The sequence below is a fragment of the Engystomops pustulosus genome, chromosome 5 (genome assembly GCF_040894005.1).
Source record: "Engystomops pustulosus chromosome 5, aEngPut4.maternal, whole genome shotgun sequence".
NCBI classification, from domain to species: domain Eukaryota; kingdom Metazoa; phylum Chordata; class Amphibia; order Anura; family Leptodactylidae; genus Engystomops; species Engystomops pustulosus.
In genome coordinates this window covers 206,047,476-206,060,926 of record NC_092415.1, presented here as the reverse complement: position 1 = coordinate 206,060,926, position 13,451 = coordinate 206,047,476, and the positions used below count along the sequence as shown (strand labels likewise).

Below are 13,451 nucleotides of genomic sequence, written 5' to 3'. Positions count from 1 at the left end.
TATATATATATATATATATATATATATATATCCCCTCACACCATATGTCCTTAGGGCCACCTAGAATACCAGTCACCATTTTCACAATATAATATGTTCCCTTATTGCCCCTGGTCTGGCTCTTAACAGCCCTCTCCTTCCCCTTGAGTACTTCCCCTACTCTGCCTTCATTGTGATCACTACTGACTGTTAAGATGCCAACACTAAATTGTGGAAGAGAGGGAACACTATCCTACTGGTCCACGAGAGAGAGAGAGAGAGAGAACACTATCCTACTAATCTACGAGAGAGAGAGAGAACACTATCCTACTGGTCCACGAGAGAGAGAGAGAACACTATCCTACTAATCTACGAGAGAGAGAGAACACTATCCTACTGGTCTATGAGAGAGAGAGAACGCTATCCTACTGGTCCACGAGAGAGAGAGAGAGAACACTATCCTACTAATCTACGAGAGAGAGAGAACACTATCCTACTGGTCCACGAGAGAGAGAGAGAACACTATCCTACTAATCTACGAGAGAGAGAGAACACTATCCTACTAATCTACGAGAGAGAGAGAACACTATCCTACTGGTCTATGAGAGAGAGAGAACGCTATCCTACTGGTCCACGAGAGAGAGAGAGAACACTATCCTACTAATCTACGAGAGAGAGAGAACACTATCCTACTGGTCCACGAGAGAGAGAGAGAACACTATCCTACTAATCTACGAGAGAGAGAGAACACTATCCTACTAATCTACGAGAGAGAGAGAACACTATCCTACTAATCTACGAGAGAGAGAGAACACTATCCTACTGGTCTACTAGAGAGAGAGAGAGAGAACACTATACTACTAATCTACGAGAGAGAGAGAACACTATCCTACTGGTCTACGAGAGAGAGAACACTATCCTACTGGTCCACGAGAGAGAGAGAGAACACTATCCTACTGGTCTACTAGAGAGAGAGAGAACACTATACTACTAATCTACGAGAGAGAGAGAACACTATCCTACTGGTCTACGAGAGAGAGAGAGAAAACTATCCTACTGGTCTACGAGAGAGAGAGAGAACACTATCCTACCAGTCTACGAGAGAGAGAGAGAACACTATCCTACTGGACTACGAGAGAAAGAGAGAACACTATCCTACTGGTCTACAAGAGAGAGAGAAAACACTATCCTACTGGTCTAAAAAGAGAGAGAGAGAGAACACTATCCTTCTGGTCTAAAAAGAAAGAGAGAACACTATCCTACTGGTCTAAAAAGAGAGAGAGAAAACACTATGCTACTGGTCTAAAAAGAGAGAGAGAGAACACTATCCTACTGGTCTACAAGGGAGAGAGAGAGAAAACACTATCCTACTGGTCTACGAGAGAGAGAGATAGAGAGAGAGAGAACACTATCCTACTGGTCTATGAGAGAGAGAGAACACTATACTACTGGTCTACAAGAGAGAGAGAGAGAGAGAGAACACTATCCTACTGCTCTACAAGAGAGAGAGAGAACACTATCCTACTGGTCTACGAGAGAGAGGGAGCAAGAACACTATTCTACTGGTCTACAAGAGAGAGAGAGAGAACACTATCCTACAGGTCTATGAGAGAGAGAGAGAGAGAGAGAGAGAACACTATCCTACTAGTCTACGAGAGAGTAAGAGAAAACAATATCCTACTGGTCTACAAGAGAGAGAGAGAGAACACTATCCTACTGCTCTACGAGAGAGAGAGAGAGAGAGAACACTACCCTACTGGTCTACGAGAGAGAAAGAGAGAACAATATCCTACTGGTCTACAAGAGAGAGAGAAAACACTATCCTACTGGTCTAAAAAGAGAGAGAGAGAGAACACTATCCTTCTGGTCTAAAAAGAAAGAGAGAACACTATCCTACTGGTCTAAAAAGAGAGAGAGAAAACACTATGCTACTGGTCTAAAAAGAGAGAGAGAGAACACTATCCTACTGGTCTACAAGGGAGAGAGAGAGAAAACACTATCCTACTGGTCTACGAGAGAGAGAGAGAGAGATAGAGAGAGAGAGAACACTATCCTACTGGTCTATGAGAGAGAGAGAACACTATACTACTGGTCTACAAGAGAGAGAGAGAGAGAACACTATCCTACTGCTCTACAAGAGAGAGAGAGAACACTATCCTACTGGTCTACGAGAGAGAGGGAGCAAGAACACTATTCTACTGGTCTACAAGAGAGAGAGAGAGAACACTATCCTACAGGTCTATGAGAGAGAGAGAGAGAGAGAGAGAGAGAGAGAACACTATCCTACTAGTCTACGAGAGAGTAAGAGAAAACAATATCCTACTGGTCTACAAGAGAGAGAGAAAGAACACTATCCTACTGCTCTACGAGAGAGAGAGAGAGAGAACACTACCCTACTGGTCTACGAGAGAGAAAGAGAGAACAATATCCTACTGGTCTACAAAAGAGAGAGAGAGAGAGAGAGAGAACACTATCCTACTGCTCTGCAAGAGAGAGCGAGGGATAACACTATCCTTCTGGTCTACAAGAAAGAGAGAGAACACTATCCTACTGGTCTATGAGAGAGAGAGCGAACACTATACTACTGGTCTACAAGAAAGAGAGAGAGAACAATATCCTACTGGTCTACGAGAGAGAGAGAGAGAGAGAGAGAGAGAACACTATCCTACTGGTCTACGAGAGAGAGAGAGAGAAAACACTATCCTACTGGTATACAAGAGAGAGAGAGAGAGAGAGAACACTATCCTACTGGTCTACCCGAGAGAGAAAGAGAACACTATCCTACTGGTCTACAAGAAAGAGAGAGAGAACAATATCCTACTGGTCTACGAGAGACAGAGAGCAAGAACACTATCCTACTGGTCTACTCTACGGGAGAGAGAACACTATCCTACTGGTCTACGAGAGAGAGAGAGAGAGAGAGAACACTATCCTACTGCTCTACAAGAGAGAGAGAGAGAACACTATCCTACTGGTCTATGAGATATAAAGAGAAAGATATCCTACTGAGAGAGAGAGAGAGAGAGAGAGAGAGAACAATTTACTACTGGTCAACGAGAGAGAGAGAACACTATCCTATTGGTCTACGAGAGAGAGAGAGCGATAACACTATCCTACTGGTCTACGAGAGAGAGAGAGAGAGAGAGAGAGAACATTATCCTACTGGTCTATAAGAGAGACAGCGAGAATACTATCCTACTGGTCTACAAGAGAGAAAGGGAGAGAGAGAGAACACTATCCTACTGCTCTACAAGAGAGAAAGAGAACACTATCCTACTGGTCTACGAGAGAGAGGGAGAGAGAGAGAGAGAACACTATCTTACTGCTCTACAAGAGAGAGAGAGAACACTATCCTTCTGGTCTACAAGAGAGAAAACACTATCCTTCTGGTCTACAAGAGAGAGAGCGAGAACACTATCCTACAGGTCTACGAGAGAGAGAGAGAGAGAACAATATCTTACTGCTCTACAAGAGAGAGAGCGAGAACACTATCCTTCTGGTCTACGAGAGAGAGAGAGAGAGAGAGAGCGATAACACTATCCTACTGGTCTACGAGAGAGAGAACATTATCCTACTGGTCTATAAGAGAGACAGCGAGAATACTATCCTACTGGTCTACAAGAGAGAAAGGGAGAGAGAGAGAACACTATCCTACTGCTCTACAAGAGAGAAAGAGAACACTATCCTACTGGTCTACGAGAGAGAGGGAGAGAGAGAGAGAGAGAGAACACTATCTTACTGCTCTACAAGAGAGAGAGAGAGAACACTATACTTCTGGTCTACAAGAGAGAAAACACTATCCTTCTGGTCTACAAGAGAGAGAGCGAGAACACTATCCTACAGGTCTACGAGAGAGAGAGAGAGAGAACAATATCTTACTGCTCTACAAGAGAGAGAGCGAGAACACTATCCTTCTGGTCTACGAGAGAGAGAGAGAGAGAGAGAGAGCGATAACACTATCCTACTGGTCTACGAGAGAGAGAACATTATCCTACTGGTCTATAAGAGAGACAGCGAGAATACTATCCTACTGGTCTACAAGAGAGAAAGGGAGAGAGAGAGAACACTATCCTACTGCTCTACAAGAGAGAAAGAGAACACTATCCTACTGGTCTACGAGAGAGAGGGAGAGAGAGAGAGAGAGAGAACACTATCTTACTGCTCTACAAGAGAGAGAGAGAGAACACTATCCTTCTGGTCTACAAGAGAGAAAACACTATCCTTCTGGTCTACAAGAGAGAGAGCGAGAACTCTATCCTACAGGTCTACGAGAGAGAGAGAGAGAAAGAGAGAACACTATCTTACTGCTCTACAAGAGAGAGAGCGAGAACACTATCCTTCTGGTCTACGAGAGAGAGAGAGAGAGAGAGAACATTATCTTACTGCTCTACAAGAGAGAGAGAGAACACTATCCTTCTGGTCTACGAGAGAGAGAACATTATCCTACTGGTCTACAAGAGAGAGAGCGAGAACACTATACTGCTGGTCTACGAGAGAGAGAGAGAGTAAGAGAACACTATCTTACTGGTCTACCACAGATAGAAAGAGAACACTATCCTACTGGTCTACGAGAGAGAGAGAGAACACTATCCTACTGGTCTACGAGAGAGAGAGAGAACATTATCCTACTGGTCTACAAGAGAGAAAGGGAGAGAGAGAGAACACTATCCTACTGCTCTACGAGAGAGAGGGAGCGAGAACACTATCCTCCTACTCTACAAGAGAGAAAGAGAATACTATCCTACTGGTCTACGAGAGAGAGGGAGCGAGAACACTATCCTAATACTCTACAAGAGAGAGAGAGAACACTATCCTACAGGTCTATGAGAGAGAGAGAAAGAGAGAGAGAGAACACTATCTTACTGCTCTACAAGAGAGGGAGAGAACACTATCCTTCTGGTCTACGAGAGAGAGAACACTATCCTACTGGTCTACAAGAGAGAGAGCAAGAACACTATACTACTGGTCTACGAGAGAGATAGAGAGAACACTATCCTAACGGTCTACCACAGAGAGAGAGAGAACACAATCCTACTGGTCTACGAGAGAGAGAGAGAACACTATCCTACTGGTCTACAAGAGAGAGAACACTATCCTACTGGTCTACAAGAGAGAGAACACTATCCTACTTGTCTACGAGAGAGAGAGAGAACACTATACTACTGGTCTACGAGAGAGAGAACACTATCCTACTTGTCTACGAGAGAGAGAGAGAGAGAGAGAGAACACTATCCTACTGGTCTACGAGAGAGAGAACACTATCCTACTTGTCTACAACAGAGAGAGAGAACACTATCCTACTGGTCTACAAGAGGGAGAACGAGAGAATACTATCCTACTGGTCTACAAGAGGGAGAACGAGAGAACACTATCCTACTGGTCTACGAGAGAGAGAGAGAACACTATCCTACTGGTCTACGAGAGAGAGAACACTATCCTACTGGTCTACGAGAGAGAGAGAGAACACTATCCTACTTGTCTACGAGAGAGAGAGAGAGAACACTATCCGACTGGTCTACAAGAGAGAGAGAGAACACTATCCTACTGGTCTACAAGAGAGAGAGAGCACACTATCCTACTGGTCTACAAGAGAGAGAGAGAGAGAACACTATCATACTGGTCTACAAGAGAGAGAGAGAGAGAACACTATCCTACTGGTCTACGAGAGAGAGAGAGCGAGAACATTATCCTACTGGTCTGTGAGTGAGAGAGAGAACACTATCCTACTGGTCCACGAGAGAGAGAACACTATCCTACTTGTCTACGAGAGAGAGAACACTATCCTACTTGTCTACGAGAGAGAGAGAGAACACTATCCTACTGGTCTACGAGAGAGTGAACACTATCCTTCTTGTCTACGAGAGAGAGAGAGAGAGAGAGAGAACACTATCCTACTGGTCTACGAGAGAGAACACTATCCTACTTGTCTACAAGAGGGAGGGAGAGAGAGAACACTATCCTACTGGTCTACGAGAGAAAGAGAGCGAGAACACTATCCTACTACTCTACAAGAGAGAGAGAGAGAGAACACTATCCTACTGGTCTATGGGAGAGAGAGAGAACATTATCCTACTGTTCTACAAGAGAGAGAGAGAGAACACTATCCTACTGGTCTACCAGAGAGAGAGAGAGAACACTATCCTACTGGTCTACAAGAAAGAGAGAGAGAGAGAGAACACTGTCCTACTGGTCTACGAGAGAGAGAACACTATCCTACTCGTCTACGAGAGAGAGAGAGAACACTATCCTACTGGTCTACAAGAGAAAGAGAGAGAGAACCTTATCCTACTGGTCTATGAGAGAGAGAGAGAACACTATCCTACTGGTCTACGAGAGAGAGAGAGAGAGAGAGAGAACACTATACTACTGGTCTACGAGAGAGAGAGAGAACACTATCCTACTGGTCTACGAGAGAGAGAGAGAGAACACTATCCTACTGGTCTATGAGAGAGAGAGAGAGAACACTATCCTACTGGTCTACAAGAAAGAGAGAGAGCACTATCCTACTAGTCTACAAGTGAGAGAGAGAGAACACTATCCTACTACTCTACAAGAGAGAGAGAGAGAACACTATCCTACTGGTCTACGAGAGAGAGAACACTATCCTACTGGTCTACGAGAGAGAGAGAGAACACTATCCTACTGGTCTACGAGAGAGAGAGAACACTATCCTACTGGTCTACAAGAGAAAGAGAGAGAGAACATTATCCTACTGGTCTATGAGAGAGAGAGAACATTATCCTACTGGTCTATGAGAGAGAGAGAACACTATCCTACTGGTCTACGAGAGAGAGAGAACACTATCCTACTGGTCTACGAGAGAGAGAGAACACTATCCTACTGGTCTACGAGAGAGAGAGAACACTATCCTACTGGTCTACAAGAGAGAGAACACTACCCTACTGGTCTACAAGAGAGAGAGAACACTATCCTACTGGTCTACAAGAGAAAGAGAGAGAGAACATTATCCTACTGGTTTATGAGAGAGAGAGAGAGAGAGAGAACACTATCCTACTGCTCTACGAGAGAGAGAGAACACTATCCTACTGGTCTATGAGAGAGAGAGAACACTATCCTACAGGTCTACGAGATAGAGAGAGAGAGAGAGAGAGAACACTATCCTACTGGTCTACGAGAGAGAGAGAGAGAACACTATCCTACTGGTCTATGATAGAGAGAGAACACTATCCTACAGGTCTACGAGATAGAGAGAGAGAGAGAGAGAGAACACTATCCTACTGGTCTACGAGAGAGAGAGAGAGAACACTATCCTACTGGTCTATGAGAGAGAGAGAGAACATTATCCTACTGGTCTACAAGAAAGAGAGAGAGCACTATCCTACTAGTCTACAAGTGAGAGAGAGAGAACACTATCCTACTACTCTACAAGAGAGAGAGAGAGAACACTATCCTACTGGTCTACGAGAGAGAGAACACTATCCTACTGGTCTACGAGAGAGAGAGAGAACACTATCCTACTGGTCTACGAGAGAGAGAGAGAACACTATCCTACTGGTCTACAAGAGAAAGAGAGAGAGAACATTATCCTACTGGTCTATGAGAGAGAGAGAACACTATCCTACTGGTCTATGAGAGAGAGAGAACACTATCCTACTGGTCTACGAGAGAGAGAGAACACTATCCTACTGGTCTACGAGAGAGAGAGAACACTATCCTACTGGTCTACAAGAGAGAGAACACTACCCTACTGGTCTACAAGAGAGAGAGAACACTATCCTACTGGTCTACAAGAGAAAGAGAGAGAGAACATTATCCTACTGGTTTATGAGAGAGAGAGAGAGAGAGAGAGAACACTATCCTACTGCTCTACGAGAGAGAGAGAACACTTTCCTACTGGTCTACGAGAGAGAGAGAACACTATCCTACTGGTCTATGAGAGAGAGAGAACACTATCCTACAGGTCTACGAGATAGAGAGAGAGAGAGAGAGAACACTATCCTACTGGTCTACGAGAGAGAGAGAGAACACTATCCTACTGGTCTACGAGAGAGAGAGAGAACACTATCCTACTGGTCTATAGGAGAAAGAGAGAGAGAACATTATCCTACTGGTCTATGAGAGAGAGAGAGAGAGAGAACACTATCCTACTGGTCTACGAGAGAGAGAGAGAGAGAACACTATCCTACTGGTCTACAAGAGAAAGAGAGAGAACACTATCATACTGGTCTATGAGAGAGAGAGAGAGAGAGAACACTATCATACTGGTCTATGAGAGAGAAAGAGAGAGAGAACACTATCATACTGGTCTATGAGAGAGAAAGAGAGAGAGAACACTATCATACTGGTCTACGAGAGAGAGAGAGAGAGAGAACACTATCCTACTGGTCTACAAGAGAAAAGTTCAACACTATCCGCTGAGATGGAACGTTTTCCTCACGTAGCTGTGGGCTCTGTCCTACAGGATTATTCTTACCTCTCACATGACGCAAAGAACGTCCCCTGATCCAATCTCATAGAACATCTTCCAAACCTCTTGTGGACCTCGTCCTCCATTCCAGGAATGACACAAGTTGGTTAATTAGTAACAATGATGTTTGTTTTCCATTTATGGAGGACTCTAGATTGCAGTGTGAGGGCGGAGTATTGACTGATAGATCAATGCGGTGGGAGCAATGGCGCACGAGGCAAGAGACCGTCCACCACTTATCAACTCCAAGATGAAAGTTCCTTCTGTTAATCCTCCTCATCGCTGGCGACCGGATAATAGACTGACATTAAGCTTCCGCCCCCATACACACAGAACCGACATATCAGTGCCCAGCGCACATTATACCGGAGAAGAGGTAATAATTGTACCATCTGCCTACAGCATCTACTACAAGGACAGAGACGCCATAATACCGTCACTCCAACACAAGACCAGGAGGACAAAGACATCACCTTCTATTTCATCTGCTGCATTATATAGATCCATCAGCCAATATATAACAGATTCTAAATTATAATGGATACAAAAACATCTCCACAAATATATAATACATTATTATAGCAACTGAACATAGAGGCCGTATTATAGCATTTATATTCTTGTACATAGGGGGCAGTATTATAGTAGTTATATTCTTGTACATAGGGGGCAGTATTATAGTAGTTATATTCTTGTACATAGGGGGCGGTATTATAGTAGTTATATTCCTGTACATAGGGGGCAGTATTATAGTAGTTATATTCCTGTACATAGGGGGCAGTATTATAGTAGTTATATTCTTGTACATAGGGGGCAGTATTATAGTAGTTATATTCTTGTACATAGGAGGCAGTATTATAGTAGTTATATTCTTGTACATAGGGGGCAGTATTATAGTAGTTATATTCTTGTACAGAGGGGCAGTATTATAGTAGTTATATTCTTATACATAGGGGGCAGTATTATAGTAGTTATATTCCTGTACATAGGGGGCAGTATTATAGTAGTTATATTCCTGTACATAGGGGGCAGTATTATAGTAGTTATATTCCTGTACATAGGGGGCAGTATTATAGTAGTTATATTCCTGTACATAGGGGGCAGTATTATAGTAGTTATATTCCTGTACATAGGGGGCAGTATTATAGTAGTTACATTCCTGTACATAGGGGGCAGTATTATAGTAGTTATATTCTTGTACATAGGGGGCAGTATTATAGTAGTTATATTCTTGTACATAGGGGGCAGTATTATAGTAGTTATATTCCTGTACATAGGGGGCAGTATTATAGTAGTTATATTCTTGTACATAGGGGGCAGTATTATAGTAGTTATATTCTTGTACATAGGAGGCAGTATTATAGTAGTTATATTCTTGTACATAGGGGGCAGTATTATAGTAGTTATATTCTTGTACAGAGGGGCAGTATTATAGTAGTTATATTCTTATACATAGGGGGCAGTATTATAGTAGTTATATTCCTGTACATAGGGGGCAGTATTATAGTAGTTATATTCCTGTACATAGGGGGCAGTATTATAGTAGTTATATTCCTGTACATAGGGGGCAGTATTATAGTAGTTATATTCCTGTACATAGGGGGCAGTATTATAGTAGTTATATTCCTGTACATAGGGGGCAGTATTATAGTAGTTACATTCCTGTACATAGGGGGCAGTATTATAGTAGTTATATTCTTGTACATAGGGGGCAGTATTATAGTAGTTATATTCTTGTACATAGGGGGCAGTATTATAGTAGTTATATTCCTGTACATAGGAGGCAGTATTATAGTAGTTATATTCTTATACATAGGGGGCAGTATTATAGTAGTTATATTCCTGTACATAGGGGGCAGTATTATAGTAGGTATATTCCTGTACATAGGGGGCAGTATTATAGTAGTTATATTCTTGTACATAGGAGGCAGTATTATAGTAGTTATATTCTTGTACATAGGGGGCAGTATTATAGTAGTTATATTCTTGTACATAGGGGGCAGTATAATAGTAGTTATATTCCTGTACATAGGGGGCAGTATTATAGTAGTTATATTCTTGTACATAGGGGGCAGTATTATAGTAGTTATATTCTTGTACATAGGAGGCAGTATTATAGTAGTTATATTCTTGTACATAGGGGGCAGTATTATAGTAGTTATATTCTTGTACAGAGGGGCAGTATTATAGTAGTGATATTCTTGTACATAAGGGCAGTATTATAGTAGTGATATTCTTGTACATAAGGGCAGTATTATAGTAGTTATATTCTTATACATAGGGGGCAGTATTATAGTAGTTATATTCCTGTACATAGGGGGCAGTATTATAGTAGTTATATTCCTGTACATAGGGGGCAGTATTATAGTAGTTATATTCCTGTACATAGGGGGCAGTATTATAGTAGTTATATTCCTGTACATAGGGGGCAGTATTATAGTAGTTATATTCCTGTACATAGGGGGCAGTAATATAGTAGTTATATTCCTGTACATAGGGGGCAGTATTATAGTAGTTATATTCTTGTACATGGGGGGCAGTATTATAGTAGTTATATTCTTGTACATGGGGGGCACTATTATAGTAGTTATATTCCTGTACATAGGGGGCACTATTATAGTAGTTATATTCTTGTACATGGGGGGCACTATTATAGTAGTTATATTCTTGTACATAGGGGGCAGTATTATAGTAGTTATATTCTTGTACATAGGGGGCAGTATTATAGTAGTTATATTCTTGTACATAGGGGCAGTATTATAGTAGTTCTATTCTTGTACATAGGGGGCAGTATTATAGTAGTTATATTCTTGTACGTAGGGGGCAGTATTATAGTAGTTATATTCTTGTACATAGGGGCAGTATTATAGTAGTTCTATTCCTGTACATAGGGGGCAGTATTATAGTAGATATATTCTTGTACATAGGGGGCAGTATTATAGTAGATATATTCTTGTACATAGGGGGCAGTATTATAGTAGTTATATTCTTGTACATAGGGGTAGTATTATAGTAGTTATATTCTTGTACATAGGGGTAGTATTATAGAAGTTATATTCTTGTACATAGGGGTAGTATTATAGTAGTTATATTCTTGTACATAGGGGTAGTATTATAGTAGTTATATTCTTGTACATAGGGGTAGTATTATAGTAGTTATATTCTTGTACATAGGGGGCAGTATTATAGTAGTTATATTCCTGTACATAGGGGGCAGTATTATAGTAGTTATATTCTTGTACATAGGGGGCAGTATTATAGTAGTTATATTCCTGTACATAGGGGGCAGTATTATAGTAGTTATATTCTTGTACATAGGGGTAGTATTATAGAAGTTATATTCTTGTACATAGGGGGCAGTATTATAGTAGTTATATTCCTGTACATAGGGGGCAGTATTATAGTAGTTATATTCCTGTACATAGGGAGCAGTATTATAGTAGTTATATTCTTGTACATAGGGGGCAGTATTATAGTAGTTATATTCCTGTACATAGGGGGCAGTATTATAGTAGTTATATTCTTGTACATAGGGGCAGTATTATAGTAGTTATATTCCTGTACATAGGGGGCAGTATTATAGTAGTTATATTCTTGTACATAGGGGTAGTATTATAGTAGTTATATTCTTGTACATAGGGGGCAGTATTATAGTAGTTATATTCCTGGACATAGGGGGTAGTATTATAGTAGTTATGAAGAACTGAAGAGAACGTAGGTTGTGGGCTCCAGCAACAGGAAAGTATTTGACTCCGTTTTTCATATATAAAAAATCCAAAATAGGTTTATTTCAACATCATTAAAAACTTGCGGAGTGCAAGGGAGACAGGCATGGATACACTAAAGGTTTATCCTACGTCCGTGGAAGGGGCGTTGGCGGTGACATCACCGGAAACCTGTTCCAGGTTCACCACGAGGTGTTATTTAAACCTGCAACAGATTACCTGAGCTAGGTATGAGTAAGGACTAGTTGGCTACAGTCCGAAACGCGTTACCGCAAGCTCTGTCTATGTGTCACGTCTTTGGTGTATCCATGCCTGTCTCCCTTGCACTCCGCAAGTTTTTAATGATGTTGAAATAAACCTATTTTGGATTTTTTATATATGAAAAACGGAGTCAAATACTTTCCTGTTGCTGGAGCCCACAACCTACGTTCTCTTCAGTTCTTCATTTGCCCGAGTGGCGGTCCATAGTCCGGATTGGACCTAGGCTCCTGTGCAACCTGTCGTTCTTAGGCCGAATGAGGACCATCATAGGGGTGAGCTGATCTTCAAACATTTTTTCTTGTGCTATATATTGAATTATAGTAGTTATATTCCTGTACATAGGGGGCAGTATTATAGTAGTTATATTCTTGTACATAGGGGCAGTATTATAGTAGTTATATTCCTGTACATAGGGGGCAGTATTACAGTAGATATATTCTTGTACATAGGGGGCAGTATTATAGTAGTTATATTCCTGTACATAGGGGGCAGTATTATAGTAGTTATATTCCTGTACATAGTGGGCAGTATTATAGTAGTTATATTCTTGTACATAGGGGGCAGTATTATAGTAGTTATATTCTTGTACATAGGGGGCAGTATTATAGTAGTTATATTCTTGTACATAGGGGGCAGTATTATAGTAGTTATATTCTTGTACATAGGGGGCAGTATTATAGTAGTTATATTCTTGTACATAGGGGGCAGTATTATAGTAGTTATATTCTTGTACATAGGGGGCAGTATTATAGTAGTTATATTCTTGTACATGGGGGGCACTATTATAGTAGTTATATTCCTGTACATAGGGGGCAGTATTATAATAGTTATATTCTTGTACATAGGGGCAGTATTATAGTAGTTATATTCTTGTACATAGGGGGCAGTATTATAGTAGATATATTCTTGTACATAGGGGGCAGTATTATAGTAGATATATTCTTGTACATAGGGGGCAGTATTATAGTAGTTATATTCTTGTACATAGGGGGCAGTATTATAGTAGTTATATTCTTGTACATAGGGGACAGTATTATAGTAGTTATATTCCTGTACAT

At 41.2% G+C, this 13,451-nt stretch overlaps 1 protein-coding gene and 1 long non-coding RNA gene across 2 annotated transcripts in view; one reads left to right on the top strand and one right to left on the bottom strand.

Moving 5' to 3' along the window:
• LOC140134303 (uncharacterized) overlaps positions 1 to 9,024 on the bottom strand; it is a 32,388-nt gene extending 23,364 nt beyond the window's left edge. Inside the window, exon 1 of the long non-coding RNA XR_011856179.1 lies at positions 8,414 to 9,024. This is a non-coding gene — a long non-coding RNA (uncharacterized lncRNA). The remainder of the gene's footprint in view (positions 1 to 8,413) is intronic.
• RPS23 (ribosomal protein S23) overlaps positions 1 to 13,451 on the top strand; it is a 415,955-nt gene that overhangs the window by 62,166 nt on the left and 340,338 nt on the right. The window lies entirely within an intron of this gene.